This window comes from Malurus melanocephalus, unplaced genomic scaffold (genome assembly GCF_030028575.1).
Source record: "Malurus melanocephalus ecotype Western Australia unplaced genomic scaffold, MMel_1.1 scaffold_90, whole genome shotgun sequence".
Classification (NCBI taxonomy): Eukaryota; Metazoa; Chordata; class Aves; order Passeriformes; family Maluridae; genus Malurus; species Malurus melanocephalus.
In genome coordinates, this window is record NW_026623322.1 from 346,503 (window position 1) to 357,952 (window position 11,450).

The following is an 11,450-nucleotide window of genomic DNA, read 5'->3' on the forward strand; positions in this document are numbered from 1 at the left end:
AACTGTGATTTTCTATGACCGCTGATCTTACTTTCAAACTTACTTTTGTAACAAGATCATGTGTGTTGGATTGTGTCAAACATCTGCCTGAAGTAGAGAAAATCACGCAGTAGAAAAATTAAACCAAACAATAAAAAGCCCCCCTAAGCCAATTTTTTTTCTGGACTGCCTCATAAAAATATTATTTGAAGACAGGATATAGATATCCTTTAATTCTCCTACTACAGTAAGGAAGAAAAAATTTGTGAACAGTAAGTGCATTTAAAAAAAAAAGTCCCTGCTTGGCATATTGTAGCTGTCTGCCTACAGTGTTTTAACACTAATTTTATCCAAACATTTAAATGAGAACTTTTATTTCTGGAAGTTATGTATGCTTGTCTTTTTAGCTCCCATAGTATCTCTGAAATGAAGAGCGCAAAAAAATATTTTTATGCTCATTAAAAAGTGGATTTTTGCCTCAGAAATGACAGAGCCATTACTCTGTATCATGTAAATCCTTCTTAGCATAAGGATTATTGACCTGATAGTCCATAACGGTGCCTTTGGAGCCATTACTACTTTGCTGTGCCAATCCAGATGCTGTACATGTGCTTCAACTTGGGGGCAGGAGGGGCAGCGAAAGTGGCAAAATTTCTCTTGAGATTTCGGGAACTGACCTAATGACTCTACCACTGGAAAAAGACCGCTCTTAAGAAGAAATTGGCATCTCCAGTACTCACTTGAACCGGTGTGTTGGAAAAGTTCTAAAGAATTTTTTACATTTAAAGTCTCATGGAGCAGAGTTCAAATACATGCCTTTAAATGAAAATCTAGCTCTTTTTCACCAAAGTGCTTTAGTGGAGGGAAAAGTTCACATGTGAAACCAAACCTGGAATATGACTAGCAAATGTTATTCGAATCTCTTAAGCAAATCAATAAAACCCTCATCTTCAAAACACTTACACACCTGCTTTACTGTATTCAAGTGAGCCATCGACTTCACCTCAGTGGAATCACTCATGTGTATAAATGTTTTTGTCAGTGTTCATCTACCCAAGAAGGTAAACCCTGTTTTCCCTCTAAAGTAACTTTTGCTGTTAAGCTAACACCTATTTTGAACCAGAAATCTGTTACTTAGAAAGGCAAGAGTTTCTAGCATCATTCAAAGTCTTCCATGAACATAAAAGAGACCAATTCTCCTCCAAACAAATTTTATGTAAATTTTAGAAAAAGCTAAGAGGGAGACAACCTTTTTTATTATTAATTAAACTGTATCTGTAATCTGAAGTACTTCAAGACAATTAAAATCCAGAAACACTGATTTTGCTTATTTTGCTTTTAATAACTTGCAACTTTGTGCACAATAACTACAAAGAAGTGATGGGATCCCAGGTATATGTATGCTTCCRAAATCAATTGGTTCAGTAACACACTTTGGTCTAGATTCTCTATATACTTGTCTATAAAGTGGGATAATAAGTTTATTCTGAATGTTATTTGCTATGTTTTATTTTGGAGCGAAAACATCAGGCCTTCATGAGGATTGTCAGTGACTTTGGAGATACTCGCTYGTCAGGAATATCAAATATTTTGGGATGAGCGGCTTGAAAAACTATAAGCATTCAGAAAACTGAGTTAGAATTATTCAAGCAGACTGCGTAGTACCATACAGTTTTTGAATTCCGCATGCACAGCTCATAGTGTTGTGTCCTGGAACTGTGCACTAAGATAGAGGTAGAGGCCTTGTATTGGATTGTAAAGTCCAAAAAGTTGAGTCAAATGTGGTTTCTGAAAATCTGAATTGTTTCATATTTTATCAGGGGGATCAGATAAATGATATTAATTATCAGAAATCAAGTGTTCTTCGTGTTGTCTCTTAGGTGTACTAAAGAAAGGACAAACCAGAGGAAAAAAAAATCAAGCTCTGAAAAACCACTAAAACTTACTCGGGCTCAACCTGTCGGATTACAGAATGTAATTGTCAGATTACAGCAGTATGATTTCTGTAACACTGCTGCGTGTGCATTACCCCTATGAAACTCTTTACTTTTGATAATATAAACAGCTGAACTTATTAATGAAGTGAATACTGAAATATCAAATACRTTTTACTCTTGTTGGTGTTGTACTTAAAAGCATGCATGACTGGGTCATAGGGATATGTAAGTTTTCAAAAGCTGTGGGCATGCACCTGAACATCAACTATCTTGGAATATTTTCGGGTAAAATAAAATGAAAACTTCATACCAATTATAATATTTTAAAGCAAAACTGTGTTGCAAGACCAAAGCTCTTTAAATCTCTGTTGATCTAGGTTTGAATTATAGGACTTAGAAAGAAAGCTTGTTTTCTGATKCCTGAATATCTCATACTTGCTGAGGTAACATAGGAAAAACATTGCTGAAGTMAATACAACTTTAAAAAAATACAGAAAAGAAAACAAACCACACAATTTTAMTTGAATCGGGTTACTTTCTGATTATATTTCCTCAATTGGAATTACTAGGAAACGCAAAACAAGATATAACTGCATATATACCTAATATATACTGAGTGTCAGGTAACTGGGATACTATACAGGGGAATATAGTTTTTTGCATATGTGAACTTTCTTTATAAATATGCACTCATGGGTGTGTATAGATGCATATGCTCATACCCCTTTGCAAGGAATCATCAAATGTTTATGTTAAAATGTCACATTTTATCTCAGTGTCTCTAAGCTGTGGTGATAATTCTATTGCCCATGCAGTAAAAAGGATGTTCCTGGATAAGCAACATAATGAACTGACTTCTGTGACCTGCGAAGAGTTTTAATTAAGTGAACAGGTTATCCTGATCTGTCTAAATACACATATATTGACAAGTTTTTTTCTAAATTAAATAAGTCTCCCAATGCAAAGCAAAGCAAAGGAAAGCAAAGCAAAACAAAACAAAACAAATCAAAACAAAACAAAAACCAAACAAACCAAAAAACTAACCCTATAAAAACCAAACAAAAGATCGATTGTAATGCAGACTGATATCTAAACCCCACTTCTTTAACTGTCTGTATTCAATAAAGGATTCTTTAAACATATGGTTTGCAGTGGTTTTGCAGGGAGGAGAGAAGAAGCATTACTTAATTCACACAGACATCTTGCAATAATATCATGTTGTTTTGAAGCTAACATCCCCTGAGCCTCCAAAGTGCAAAGCAGACAGAAACATTTTAGCAATGCAAACAAGACTTTCCGGCAACTTCCTGTTGCCATTTTTCAGCAAAATAAAAGGTCCTGAGGTACGAAACTGAAACACTACTAGAAAAGATTTTATCATTGGTTACACAGGCGTGCACCTGCTATTCTAWGATATCAGCTGAACATTTTGCTGCTGTGCAAAGAAAATAAGTGATGACTGTGCTACTATTAAACAGCAATCTTCAACTCTTTTAATTTCAGCTCACGTAAAAGACAACACGGAGAAAGACATCATGTAAAAATCRTTTTTAAAAATCCCAAAATTATAGCAACAACTTCATTTATATCTGCATACTTGTAAAAACTGTACCAGGGATTTAGGGGTGTAAGTAGCTGTCTAGTGTATTAAAATTTGTATTCATATATATACAGCATTTTCAGCAGATTTTTACAGAGAAGTAAAAAGAAACTTTCTGTCTGTAAAGTTCATCAGATGTACTGCACATCTGAGGCAATTATTACTGTGTGGCAGTTCTTACAAGGAATATTTAATTCATTAGACTATAATAGAAATATCCAGTTCACAAAACATACTGTTTCACGTTACTTTAGGAATTCCAGAAACTTTTGTAAGCTGGCAAATCAGACAGAGAGAAAAGRAAACAAACAAACAAGAAACAAACCCAACCTTAATTCCAGAGACATTTTTCTCCCCTTCATGAAGTGACAGGGGGGTAAAAAAAAATCCCTTCATTATGACCTACTTGTCTAGAAACGGACTTTCAACCCCATGGTTAGGCTAAGATTTGCTCTACTTTCTCCCTAGGGCATAATTGTCAGACTGACTTACCGTGTGCCTTTTAGCCTTTGTTCTGCCTCTCACGCTGACATCAGGGAAGCAGTGATGTAGAATAAAGCAGGGGTGGGCTAGGTTAGTCCACTGTTTGTGTCGTTGTGTGGTGTGCAGGGACACTCTGTGATACTCTAGTGAGCTGCTAAGCTTTTTTTGTAGGCTTTGTGTCATTTACTTAACGACCAATCTCATTAGCTGCCAGGGTACAATGGGCTGATGCATTTTCTATGTACATACTCTACACAGTGACCCTCAAGGTTGCCGAAGGTCTATTTAATCAGTCAAAATGCTGAATATATTTGCAGTAAATCACAAAAAAAAAAAAAAATACAGGACCACAGAGGTATCTCGTGAGTGTTTACTCCTTCCTGGGAGTTATTTGCAGGTAATAAACTGATAGGAGTTGTAGGCAAAAGCAAGGGCAAAGAAGGGAAAAGGGCACTCACTGGGTTTACACTGGTCACCTTTAATTTAGGGAACCTTGGGGGCCCTGCATATCGCTGTGTCTCTGCTTGTTAATTTCTCCATGCAGTTCATGCTTCGGTGTAATCACGTTATCACAATTAAACCCCTTTAAATAAGAAGAGCAGCACTAACAAAAAAACACAGCCTTTCGCACATTGGGGAGGGGATGTGTTTGTGTGTGTGTGTGTGTGTGTGATATTTATTTATTAACTTCCTCACTACAGGCAACCTCAGGGCTGGCATCTTTGCATTTCTAACCTCTCGTCAGTTACAAGGTAAAACCCTTTTAACTCTTATGAAAAATGAAATGCTGAAAAGCCCCATGAATCACGACAGCTGTCCATAAGTAACAGGGAGAGTTCTATTGTCCAACTTGTCCCTGGATAAAATGAATACTTTACAGCAGAGGCTGTTCAGCTTGGCTAAAGAGTATGGGGAGAAGGGGAGGAGGTCACTGGAGATTTCGCACACTAATTTAATCTGGGAAAAGGACAGGCACTGCATCTCACTTGAACAGACTGGCGGCAATCTGGGCTCCCACAGAACTATCTCCTTTTGCCTGTGCTCTATTTATTCCTTATCTCTGTTTACCAACCGCTAGGTCCCTTTCATTCACACCACGAGGCCGTTCTCCTACTATCAGTCAGCAGCTGACACTGTGGAAGAGCCTCAAAGGCAAAAAAAAAGGGATCAAAACTAAACCAAAGCTGTATAAACAAAGCAACAGTAGAAGTAAATGCATAAATCCTAATTCTTAACCCAACCCACAGGGTGCGAACAGAACCTTTATACTAAATCCAACAAACCCACCACAGTGAGCTATGGGCTACAGAGGAAATGGGAAAAGCCAAATATCATTCATGAAATCACCATCTCAAGCAGAAACATTGAAAATAGGCACTGGAAGATATTTAGCTGGTTTCAGGGTAACAGGTTCATCAGTCCTGAGTATTCCCCAGCAAGTAATGAGGCACAGACTCACCTGTGTGCCTGGTATAAGATGAACAAGAGATTTTTCCACTTGACCATCTTACTGTTCAAAAGCCTTAGCTAAWTTTTCACTCACTGCTTGTGTTTTACAATAAAGTAAGTAGAGGCAACCACTTAAAAAAAAAAAAAAATCTTTATCTGGAGATTGTGGCAATTTGGAAAACTTTATAGCTAGGACTTGAATATCAATCTATTACTGAAGTATTGGTCCAATTAATTCTGCTTTTAAACTCTGGATTTTTAAGTATCACCCTTTTTCAGTTGTAAACTTATATTTTTCACTCATACTCTAAGTTTTTAGCACAACATAAATCACAAATAGGTGAAGTCAGGAAAGAAAAGATTAAGCTTGTGAGTCTAATAGAGAAGTAAAGTAATAAAGTTCTGGGTTTGGATTATTACAGTGACTTAACTACACATAAGTCTATTTTCTAATTTCAGTGGTCCCTTATTTTGTATTCTTAAACTGACTTAATAAGAGACAAGTTGCAAATATTCATAGAAAGACATTAATATTGTTTCAGTGAACAACACAGTTTTTTAAACCTACACAATCTGCAACTCCCAAAATGGGAATGATCCTTCTGGAAGAGGAGTTATGCTTTTAGAACTATTCTCAACTTTTTAAGACTTAAAAATACTGGTTAACAACATATGTTCAATATACTGTCAACTGTCTGATCAAAATAATTATAACAATTACAAAGAAAATATTTCTCATTATCAAAGATGATCAGCTAGAACTAATTTCAGTTTTGATTTTCACCTATGTGCATTATGAGCAATGAAGTCTTTACTACTTGGATCCTTTTTTCCAAATGAATTAATGAATTAAATTTATCCTTTCACCAGCTGCTAGGCAGCAGATGGAACCATTTCTGAAGCCTTGTTGAATTCAATCCATAAAACTCATTTCCTAGGATTAGCAGTCCAAAGTTTCTTTTAATGTTTATATACCGCTTGGGATTTTGAATTTCATGATGTTAAACTTTCAATTTAACTATTTTTTTTTCATTTCATATCAAACAAATATGATCGTTTGGATTTCTATAGCTTTATAACCACACATTTCAGGTCACATAAGGACAAGAATTCATTTCAAAAGCAATCAAGTAATGCAAGATTGGGATCTGCTTTTTTTTTCCTCCTTTGTTTTGTTTACATTGCAGCAGTACCATAGAAACCATTTGTGTTGTACTCACAGATTAATTTAGACTGGTAAAGTTTTATTGTCTGTAACTTTGACAAAAACCTTTGCATAAAAATTTAATCTTACTAAGCAATATTTGAAAGCTACTGTGATCTGAGGATGTATTTGCTATTCACAGAAAGATGACACACTCCCAAATTAAGTTTTCCATGCACATTTTTTTATAGTTTCCTTCGTTGTAAGGTGAGTGGTTCTTTTCTATTTCTGGAGGGGGGAAATAAAAAGTAACAAAGGGTGGCAGTTTTGTGAACACTTCGGTAAAGACTTTTTCGCTGCAGTAACAGGAAATATCAGTCAGCTGCAGTACCCTGGACAGCTCCTCTTCTTTCATTTTCGGTTTTCTCACCTCTGCTACACACCTCTGTCACGAGAATCAGAGATCAGGGGGCTTGAACTACAATTTCCTTCRCAAAGAGCCCTATTACTAGACTTCTGAACAAATTAAGTTATAGTTTAACCAAAGTTTCTACTTATTATAAACCGACTAGAGAAAAAGCAAAACAAAAAGGTGCCCTCTCCCGTTCAGTTTTCAAAGACATATTACATTAAAAGTCTTAAGAATAAATATCATGATGTCAAAGACTTCCTGTTATTCAACAAAGTAAATAAAACTAAAAAAAAGAAAAAAAGGAAAAAAGAAAATAAAAGTGATTCGTTGTTGTTTATAACAGTGATTTCCGCTAATTTGGCACAAGAAATCTATATTAATCTAATAATGCAGTAAGCCAAGAAGGCCACATAATAATAATTACCATTGAGTAATTGAATATTTMGAAGGAGGAGGAAAAAAARGAAGACTGGTAATCTTAGCCTGCAGGCATGAAAGTACTATAACACAAAGATGATATTTACAAGTAAAAATAAAATGCTCCAAACTGGGAAGAGGCAAAGCCTAWATTTAGAAATTCCACATTCCAAATCTGTATTATTTGTTAGCCACCTTAGAGCAAAAATATATTATTGTCTCAGAGAAAGCTTTCATCACAAATGCTGTAATTTTCCTCAAGAATTACAAAACCACTGCACAGCCAAACCAAAGAAGACACATCTATGCAATTAACTTAACTAATTTAATTGACAAAAGAAGTAATAAATGATCATTTTGAGTCCCACAAAGATCCTTAACTAACAAAGTTCGCCCCATACAGTTTTACAGTTTAAGGATAAAATCTGGGATTTGTGCTTCTATAATCTCTTAAATGAAAAAATTCACAGCACCTTGCACAAGATTGCCTTGCTATTTACATATGAAGGAAGACAAACATCTGAACTAAGTGCTTTGTTAAAGACAAAAGAAAGTCAGAGGGAGAGAGAGAGAGAGAGAGAGAGAGAGCTATTGCTGATCAGAGTGTTAAACAGACTTTCTCTAGCATCAAATGTTATTTCATAAAAATTATCCTCCTGTAAAATGTTATCCCAGAAGGTCCATTTCATTCTTCAACCTTGCCTGATATTACTGTCATTTAACTTTCTAAAGATTTTCCTGACACACACATTCATTCTGAAGTACAGTATTCACTTTTTAAATCAGAAGCTCTCAATTCACCCTCATCCCAAACAATTTAAAGGACAGAAATGCCATGCTTTGAAAGATACTTTTCCCCTTAGAGTAAGGCTAATAAATATATTGATCAACAATCTTCTTATCAAAAACATTACACATTATTTTAAAGCATTCTAAAACATCATGAGAAAGCTCTCTGCTCTGTAATGTATTACTGCAAGTGAACCTGCATCTATCGAACAGCTCCTACAAATACACWGGTCCCACTCCCTCTCCCTCTCTCACCTCATTTTCTTCTCTCTTTTTTTAAAAAGCCAGTATTTAAGTTCAGTAACTTTTCAAAATGAGAGAAAAAGTATCCTTGTGATCATTTCCTCAAATCAAACAGCTAGAGCTGCAAATTTGCACAATTGTAAAATGTATATGAACAAAGGCTTTACTGAGGCAGTATAAATGCAATTACACCATGACATTTTATTCAGAAAGCTTTCTCAAAGCAGTTACAAGTAGCTATTTTTTAATTGAGGCCCAAAATAGCATTTAAGATAATGACCAAGCATACATTGTGGAAGAAACAACATTAGTGTCATTTAAACAAAAAAGAAAAGTTTGCAGAGAGCATTTTAAACATGGATTAAAACCCCTCAAACTTCTTAATACAAATCTCTCCAGATTTTAACATTGATACATGGACAGGATTTTTTGCTTTTTGCAAGCTTAGAGCACAAACAAAAAAAAAAAAAGACAGAAAGTTACTAACAGTACAAGTTGCTTAAACATCAATGGGTTCATAGTGTGAAAAAGTTGTTAAACTTACTTTATTTTTGTTTCCAAAACTTATATGTCTCTCCTCCCTTGTGTGCTGAACTGTGCACTAAAGCTGTGTCTTTGAAAGGTAGTTCCCATGATATGACATCCAGCGCCTTTGACTGCCTAGAGATAAGCACCTGCGTTTGTGTCCCCTCTTTACGTCACACCTCCCTATTCAAACCTTCTCAATATGATTCACATTTGCACATCAACAGCCTCATGCGCATACACAGATTTTTTTCGGCTCTGGGCCCAAAACTTTCACTTTAATTTTCATCACATGATTGCTGTGGCATATGTCCTTCCAAACCTCCCATATATCAGTCATCATGCAAATGAGATGGAATATCACTCCTCTGCAGCAGATGGCCAGGGATGATAACAATGGCTCAACAGAGGAGATTCAATGTCCCTGACTTTATCGCCACGGCAACAACAACCTAAAATATATGTAATGGAAGTGGTGCTTATTAATTTTGCAGGCTCGAGTGTTCTGATTTTGTGAGTGAATGGGCTGAGTTAAAAAGGGGGCTGTGTCCTCCTGCCTCTAGAAGACTATCTATAAAAGCCAGGGACCTGGAAATTATTTTCAGTGACTAAGAAGGCAACAGCCTAGCAATTATTTGAGTAATTAGGTGTAATTCCTCCCTGTAGGCCTTGTACCCTCCTGTGCTTGTTTCACAGAAGCTCGTGAATTAGACAGGCACAGATACTGAAAAGAAAAGTGCCTCAAGATATAGCAGGAGAGCTTGCAGGAACTAAGCTTCAGTGATATGACACTTGGCCTCCACCAGGCTTGGTAAACACAAGCCCCAAGCCATAAGTAAATAGAGGCCCCACTCCACAAACACAGACCAATTAAAATTACAAAGGCAGCCACACTTCTGGGTGGGGCTGGGGGAAGCTTTATTCTGCYGTGGTCTCCCTGTGAGTCGCACACATAATGGTCCCTCAGTTCGGAGTGCTAAGCACCGTATTCCATTGCTRTCTGTCACTATCAAACCCAAACACAAGGCTCCTGAGTTTCTCCCTAGGGATTGATCATGCACCTTTAAGGAAAGGTTTCAAAGTGAATTTTCTGTGTGTTGTCTTCTGAATGCAAACCAGGGAAAAGAAGTAAAAGCAGCAGTGTGCTATRACTAACAGGAGTAGGGATCATCATTTCACCCCTCAGCAAGGAAAATATTCAGTGTGTCTTCATCCTGTTCATGCCACAACTTTCACATGCTCTAATACTTTGGGTGTGGTGGAAACATTTGATYCCTCAGAAATAAAGTTCAGCTATAATTTGTATGTTGAACTAACATAATATACTTACAGAAACTATCTTTTGTCCTTTTCCCCAGAGAAGACCATAGAAAAAAGGAGAATCCTTTGTCTCCCTCTGTAGTAGAGGGAAGAATGTTTAAGTAAAACTGATGAGCACTTTGGGAAAGGAGTGGCTCCTTCATCTGCTAGAGATTTAGTTCAGAATTGAACCAAGGARTCTTACTACCCCTTACACAAGAGAATTCTTCAAAATTGGTAAGATTCTTGAAAACAATTTTCAATCCTGTCCTAGTAGCCCACATATTCTGAACTCTAAATTTAACACCAAAGACGAGACACAAGTGGCACCTGGAGGAAAATTGGGATGCCAGATTCTTCCTTGAAGTGAAAGATTCATAACTCCAGAGGCAGAGCTGGGCCTGTGGATTCTTCTCCTGTTTTGTCAGGGCTCAGCACCATCTCAGCATTGCTCCTGCTCTCAATTAGCATTTCAATTTTTTATGAAGCCTGTCTTCCAACTAAAAGGAAACCAACACAGGCACATTTCTATTGTGCACCAATTTAATAAACTTCCAGAACAATTCTTTATTTATTTATCATTCGACTGTACATCACCCMGCACCCTCATGTTCAGACCTAGTAATATATACTACTGGAGTRCAAATGTTATTAGGTCCCAACAGAATGATTCAAAAACCAAATAATTGTAAAGTAATGCTTATTGTTCATCTTTACCTCACACGTGAAGTTTGGAATTACATTTTACACACATTATGTTGCAGATGAGTTTTGTTTTCCTGTTTCAGAAAAGATGAGCTGAAATGAARGCCTAGACTTTTTCTCTTCTTTTTTGTGTATGTGGGGTTTTTTGTGTTTGTGTGTGTCCATGTATGTGTGCATGTGCAACAGGATTCTAGAATTGTGTATGTTTCCATTCTTTACTTCTGTACATTTCATTCTCCACCTTGCTAATTTGAAATAACTCATGAAAGAGGCATTTAGGGTGAGATGAAGAGACGATAGGTTTGGTCTAAGCCTATGCAAAGCTCTGAAGCTCCTTGTAGAAGATCTGCAGTTGGACAGAAAGCCAATACACAGAGTACTTCAGGAATGATGTTTTCCTGACAGCTTGTGTTATTTATGGGACTGGCCACGGTCTTCTGAACCAGATGGAGCTTTTTTCTTTTTTTT